This window comes from Callithrix jacchus, chromosome 22, assembly GCF_049354715.1.
Source record: "Callithrix jacchus isolate 240 chromosome 22, calJac240_pri, whole genome shotgun sequence".
In the NCBI taxonomy this organism is placed as follows: domain Eukaryota; kingdom Metazoa; phylum Chordata; class Mammalia; order Primates; family Cebidae; genus Callithrix; species Callithrix jacchus.
In genome coordinates this window covers 7,146,207-7,152,771 of record NC_133523.1, presented here as the reverse complement: position 1 = coordinate 7,152,771, position 6,565 = coordinate 7,146,207, and the positions used below count along the sequence as shown (strand labels likewise).

At 48.1% G+C, this 6,565-nt stretch overlaps 1 long non-coding RNA gene across 1 annotated transcript; it reads right to left on the bottom strand.

Annotated features, from left to right (window-relative positions):
• Window positions 1–4,314: 4,314 nt before the first annotated feature.
• LOC144580832 (uncharacterized) lies at window positions 4,315–6,120 on the bottom strand. Its single transcript, XR_013531037.1, has 2 exons — window positions 5,999–6,120; window positions 4,315–4,736 (listed from the first exon to the last, which is right to left on the bottom strand). It is a non-coding gene; the product is annotated as an uncharacterized LOC144580832 (long non-coding RNA).
• Window positions 6,121–6,565: the final 445 nt, after the last annotated feature.

The following is a 6,565-nucleotide window of genomic DNA, read 5'->3' as shown; positions in this document are numbered from 1 at the left end:
AATGATGTTTCTTATTCACCCCATTCTCAGTGTGACTGGATGTGTTAATATTTTTAGCAGTTGACAAATTAAGAAGTGAAAACTGGCCGGGTGGTGTGGCTCACACCTGTAATCCCAGCACTTTGGGAAGCCCGAGGCAGGAGGATCACTTGAGCCCAGGAGTTTAAGGCCAGCCTGGGCAACAAAGTGAGACCCCCTGCCACCATCTTACTTTGAAAAAGTCCTGGCACAGTGGCTCACACCTGTAATCTCAGCACATTGGGAGGCCGAGACGGGCAAATCATGAGGTCAGCAGTTCAAGACCAGCCTGGCCAACATGGTGAAGCCCTGTCTCTACTAAAAATATAAAAAATTAGCTGGGCGTGGTGGTGGGCGCCCGCAATTCCAGCTACTAGGGAAGTTGAGGCACGAGAATCACTTGACCCTGGGAGGCGTAGGTTGCAGTGAGCCGATATCATGCCACTGCACTCCAGCCCTAGCCACAGAGTGAGACTCCATCAAGAAAGAAAGATAGAAGGAAATAATAATAGTACCTATATCACAGGGCCAAAGATTAAGCTACTTGATAAATGTAATCCCCTGCCCTGCCCCCGGCAAAACAATGGTTGGTGTATATAATAGTAAGTGTTCAATAAACATGAACAACGCTCGATCTTCTGCCTAATTTATGTGACAAACATTTCCTTCCAGGCTCCCAACTTTGATTGTCTTTTCTTTGTTCAGCACGTTTTCATGTCATTAAATGTGCTCATCTTTTCTTTCGAGTTGCAATAAAAGCAAATCTAGGACATTTAAATTGATTGCAGAATAAGAAACTGACTCTGGGCTGGGTGCTGTGGCTCACACCTGTAATCCCAGTGCTTTGGGAGGCTGAGGCAGGCAGATCACCTGAGGTCAGGAGTTTGAGACCAGCCTGGCCAACATGGTGAAACCCCATTTCTACCAGAAATTAAAAAATCAGCTGGGTGTGGTGGTGGGCACCTGTAACCCCAACTACTCAGGAGGCTGAGGCAGCAGAATCACTTGAACTCGGGAGGCAGAGGTTGTAGTAAGCCAAGATTGCATTACTGCACTCCAGCCTGGGGGACAGAGTAAGACTTCATCTCCAAAAAAAGAAAATAGGCGGGGCGCGGTGGCTCACGCCTATAATCCCAGCACTTTGGGAGGCCGAGGCGGGTGGATCACAAGGTCAAGAGATCGAGACCATCCTGGTCAAAAAGGTGAAACCCCATCTCTACTAAAAATACAAAAATTAGCTGGGCATGGTGGTGCGCACCTGTAGTCCCAGCTACTCGGGAGGCTGAGGCAGGAGAATTGCTTGAACCCAGGAGGCGGAGGTTGCAGTGAGCCGAGATCATGCCATTGCACTCTAGCCTGGGTAACAAGAGCAAAACTCCGTCTTAAAAAAAAAAAAAAGAAAAGAAACTGGGAAAAGAGAAGAGAGTATTAGCAGGATTGACAGGTACCCGCCACCACACCCGGCTAATTTTGTATTTTTAGTAGGCAGGGGTTTTTTGGCCTCTCAAAGTGCTGGGATTACAGGCGTGAGCCACTGCGCCCAGCCGAAGCACACAGGTAATGATTTTATAATGAGAACACTACTCCCTTCCCTCTCTTCCTTTCCAATAAATGTTAATCCTAAAGAAAAAAAAAAAAAAAAAAAAAAAAGCAAGAAGTCAGCAGCTACTCAACGCTCAACCCTCCCAGAGTCAGCAGAAGAAAAAGCTCCATTCTGGAGCCAGATGCCTGAACGCCATAGCAGGATCGCCCCCTGGTGGCAGAAAAGCAAGAAGCTAGATGCCTGAACGCCATAGCAGGATCGCCCCCTGGTGGCAGAAAAGCAAGAAGCCAGATGCCTGAACGCCATAGCAGGATCGCCCCCTGGTGGCAGAAAAGAAGCCGATCTAGGTAGGCGTGTGTGAGTTTCTTCCTGAAAGCAGCTGCTTTTTGTTTTATCTTTTTATATATTTTTTGAGACAGAGTCTCGCTGTCACCCAGGATGGAGCTCAGTGGCACAATCTTAGCTCACTTCAACCTCCACCTCCCGTGTTGAAGTGACTCTCCTCCCTCAGCCTCCTGAGTGGCTGGGATTACAGTCACCGGCCACCACGCCTGGCTAATTTTTGTATTTTAGTAGAAATGGGGTTTCACCACGTTGGCCAGGCTGGGCTTGAACTCCTGACCTCAAGCAATCCACCTGCCTTGGCCTCCCAAAGTGCTGGGATTACAGGTGTGAGCCACCCCAGCCAGTTTCTTTTTTATTTAAATCACAAAGCAACCTATTGCGACTAAAATTAGGTAGAATACACAGGTGACAAATTTGAGAATGGGAGAATGGAAGCCCAAGGTCACCTAGCTAGTAATGGGCAGAACCTGCCAATATGTGCAAATCTAGGAGCCTGATTTTTTTTTGTTTCTTTCTGGAAATGAAGGAAAGGAAAATTCCCTGTTTTGTTTTTGTTTTTATTTTTGTTTCAGAGATGGGGTCTTGCTCTGTCACTCAGGCTGGAGTGCAGTGGTGTGATCTTGGCTCACTGCAACCTGTACCTGCTGGGTTCAAAAGTTCTCCTCCCTCAGCCTGAGTAGTTGGGATTACAGGCACACACCACCACGCCTGGCTAATTTTTGTATTTTTTTTTAGTAAAGATGGGGTTTCACCATGTTGGTCAGGCTGGTCTCGAACTCCTGACCTTATGATCCACCTGCCTTGGCCTCTCAAAGTGCTGGGATTACAGGCATGAGCCACGGCGCCCAGCCTAAACTTTTTTTTTTGAAGAAAGATTTTATTCTGTTTTCCAGGCTGGAAGGCAGTGGTATGATTATAGCTCACTGCAGCCTCTAATCCCTGGGCTCAAGCAATCCTCTAACTGCGGCCTCCCAAGTAGCTGGGACTACAGAAATGGATCACCATGCTCAGCTACTTTTAAATTTTTTCATAGAGTCAGAGTCTTGCTGTCACCCAGGCTGCTCTTGAACCCCTGGCCTCAGGCAATCCTCCTGCCTTGGCCTCCCAAAGTGCTGGGATTACAGGTGTGAGCCACTGCACTAGGCCTGGTTGGGAGAACCAATCAACCCAGTTGGTTCCTCCCTGTCCAACCTCCACATGGCTGTTTCCAGGGACTGGGCTACAAACACACCAAGAGGCCGGGTGCAGTGGCTCATGCCTGTAATCCCAGCACTTTGGGAGGCCAAGGCAGGCAGATCACTTGAGGTCAGAAGTTCAAGACCAGCCTGACCAACATGACAAAACTGTGTTCCTACTTAAAAAAAAAAAAAAATAGCCTGGCACGGTGGCTCATGTGTGTAATCACAGCACTTTGGGAGGCTGAGTCGGGCAGATCATAGGTCAGGAGTTCAAGACTAGCCTGACCAACATGGTGAACCCTTGTCTCTATTTAAAAATACAAAAATTAGCAAGGCATGGTGGTACACAACTGTAATCCCAGCTACTTGGGAGGCTGAGGCAGGAGAATTGCTTGAACTCGGGAAGCGGAGGTTGCAGTGAGCCGAGAGTGCGCCATTGCACTCCAGCCTGGGCCACAGAGCAAGATTCCATCTCAAAAAAAAAAAAAAAAAAAAGCCGGGTGCGGTGACTCACGCCTGTAATCCCAGCACTTTGGGAGGCCGAGGCAGGTGGATCACGAGGTCAAGATATCGAGACCATCCTGGTCAACATGGTGAAACCCCATCTGTACTAAAAATACAAAAAATTAGCTGGGCACGGTGGTGCGTGCCTGTAATCCCAGCTACTCGGGAGGCTGAGGCAGGAGAATTGCCTGAACCCAGGAGGCGGAGGTTGCAGTGAGCCGAGATTGAGCCATTGCACTCCAGCCTGGATAACAAGAGTGAAACTCCGTCTCAAAAAAAAGAAAAAAAAAAAGCTGGGCATGGTGGCATGTGCCTGTGTCCGCTACTCACGAGGCTGAGGCGGGAGAATCACTTGAGCCCAGAAGGTGAAGGTTGCAGTGAGCCGAGATCACACCACTGCACTTCAGCCTGGGCGACAGAGAGAGACTCTGTCAAAGAAAGAGAGAGGAGAGGAGAGGAGAGAGAGAGAGAGAGAGAGAGAGAGAGAGAGAGAGAGAGAGAGAGAGAGAGAGAGAGAAACATCAAGAAAACACTCTTGTGAATTTGACTATCAGTCTCAAGTCCACACCTCATGGCCAGCTCCTGTGGACTACAAGACAGGTCCCCTGTCCCTGAACCCAGGTCCTCATTGGAACCAAAAAATGTCTTGGCATTTGCTGAGTCTCAAGCTCTGGAACCAGAGAGGGAGGAGGGTTCAGTCGAGACTCAATTCCAACTCTGTTAGTCAAGTTTGTTTTTCTTTTTATTTTTTGAGACAGGGTCTTGTCCTATCACTGAGGCTGACTGCAGAGGCATGATCATGGCTCACTGCAGCCTAGACCTTCCTGGGCTCAAGTGATCCTCCTACCTCAGCCTCCCTTGGATCTGGAGCTTCAGGCTCGCACCACCATGCCTTGCTAATTTTTTGTATTTCTGGTAGAGATGGGGTTTCGCCATGTTGCCCAGCCTGATGTTGAACTACTGAGCTCAAGCGATCCACCCACCTTGGCCTCTCAAAGTGCTTGGATTACAGGCGTGAGCTACTGCACCTGCCTGTTGGTCGTTAGTGATGATCGCCAAATATTTCCAATGCTGTCTTCTGGATGCATGGTAGGGCTGTTCTCTCTTGGCCACTTATGGCTGGGTAAAGTCATGTGACTTTTTCTGGCCTATGAGCAGTGAGATGAAATAGTGCATCATTTCTGAACCAGAGTATTTAATTATGGGTATGAGGCCTTCTAGATACGTCTTTCCTCAGTTACAGTGACCCAAAACATTCCTGATAGTGACTACTCTTTTTTTAGAGACACTCTGTCATCCAGGCTGGAGTTCAGTGGTATAGTCACAGGTCACTGCAGCCTTGAATTCTTGAGCTGAAGTGATTCTCCTGCTTCGACCTCCCAAGTAGCTGAGAATACAGGTGCATGCCTCTATGCCCAGCTAATTTTAAAAGGTTTTTTAGAGATGAGATTTTGCTATGTTTCCCAGGCTGGTCTCAAACTCCTGGGCTAAAGCGATCCTCCTGCCTCAGCCTCCCAAGTAGCTGGGACTACAGGCATGAGCCACTGCACCCAGCTCAGAAATTACTTTTGTATCATTTTTACCCCCACCAAGACTTTGGTGCTATTTGTTATAGTGGCATAAACTGACTTGTCCTGACTAATACATTACATCATCGACATCACAGCATCTGAGTCTAGCCAAGGGCTTCTATGTTAGTTTACTAGGGTTGCTGTAACAAAGTTCCACAGATGGGGTGACTTCAGCAACAAAAATGTGTTGTTGGCCAGGTGCGGTGGCTCACATCTGTAATCCCAGTACTTTGAGAGGCCAAGGCAGGTGGATTGCTTGATCCCAAGAGTTCAAGACCAGTCTGGGAAACATGGCAAAACCTTGTGTCTATCAAAAATATAAAAATTAAGCCAGGTGTGGTGGCACGTGCCTGTGGTCTCAGCTATTCAGGAGGGTGAGAGGATGGTTTAAGCCTGGGACGTGGAGGTGGCAGTGAGCTGAGATGGTGCCATTGCACTCCAGGGTGGGCAACAGAGCCAGACCCTATCTCAAAAAAAAAAAAAAAAGAGAGAGAGGGTGGGAGTTATCTCAGGGATCTTCCCTTCATCTTTGGAGCAATGATAATTCAACAAATATTTACTAAGCACCTACTGTGCCTACTGTGAGCCAGGAGCCCTCCGATGCAAGGTTTTTCCAGTGATGGATCTTATATTCGAGTGAGCCTTGCAAAGACAGGTTATAAACAAGTAAACAAGTGAGGCCGGGTATGGTGGCTCGTGCCTTTGATTCTAGCGCTTTGGATGGCTGAGGCGGGAGATCAGTTAAGCCCTGGAATTTGAGAACAGTCCAGGCAACATAGCAAGACCCTTGTCTCTACCAAAAAAAAGTTTAAAAATTAGCCAGCTGTGGTGATGCTTACCTGTAGTCCCAGCTACTTGGGAGGCTGAAGTGGGAGTATCGCTTGAGCCTGGGAGATTGAGGCTGCAGTGAGCTATGACTTCACCACTGCACTCCAGCCTGGGCAACAGAGCGAGACCATCTCTAAAAAAAAAATAATAGTTAATTAAAACTTTTAGGCCAGGTGTGGTGGCTCACCCGTGTAATCCCAGCACTTTGGGAGGCCTAGGTGGGTAGATAACCTCAGGTCAGGAGTTAAAGGCCAGCATAGCCAATATGGTGAGACCCCATCTCTACTAATAATACAAAAGTTATCCAGGTGTGGTCATGGATGCCTGGAATCCCAGCTACTTGGGAGGCTGAGGCAGAATAGCTTGAACCCAGGAGGCAGAGGTTGCAGAGAGCCAAGATCATGCCACTGCACTCCAGCCTGGGTGACAGAGCAAGACTTCATCTCAGGAAAACAAAGACAACTTTATACCTGTAATCCCATCACTTTAGGAGGCCAAAAGAGGCAGATTGCTTGAGTCCAGAAGTTCGAGACCAGCCTGGACAACAGGGTGAGACCCCACCTCTACAAAATAAAAAT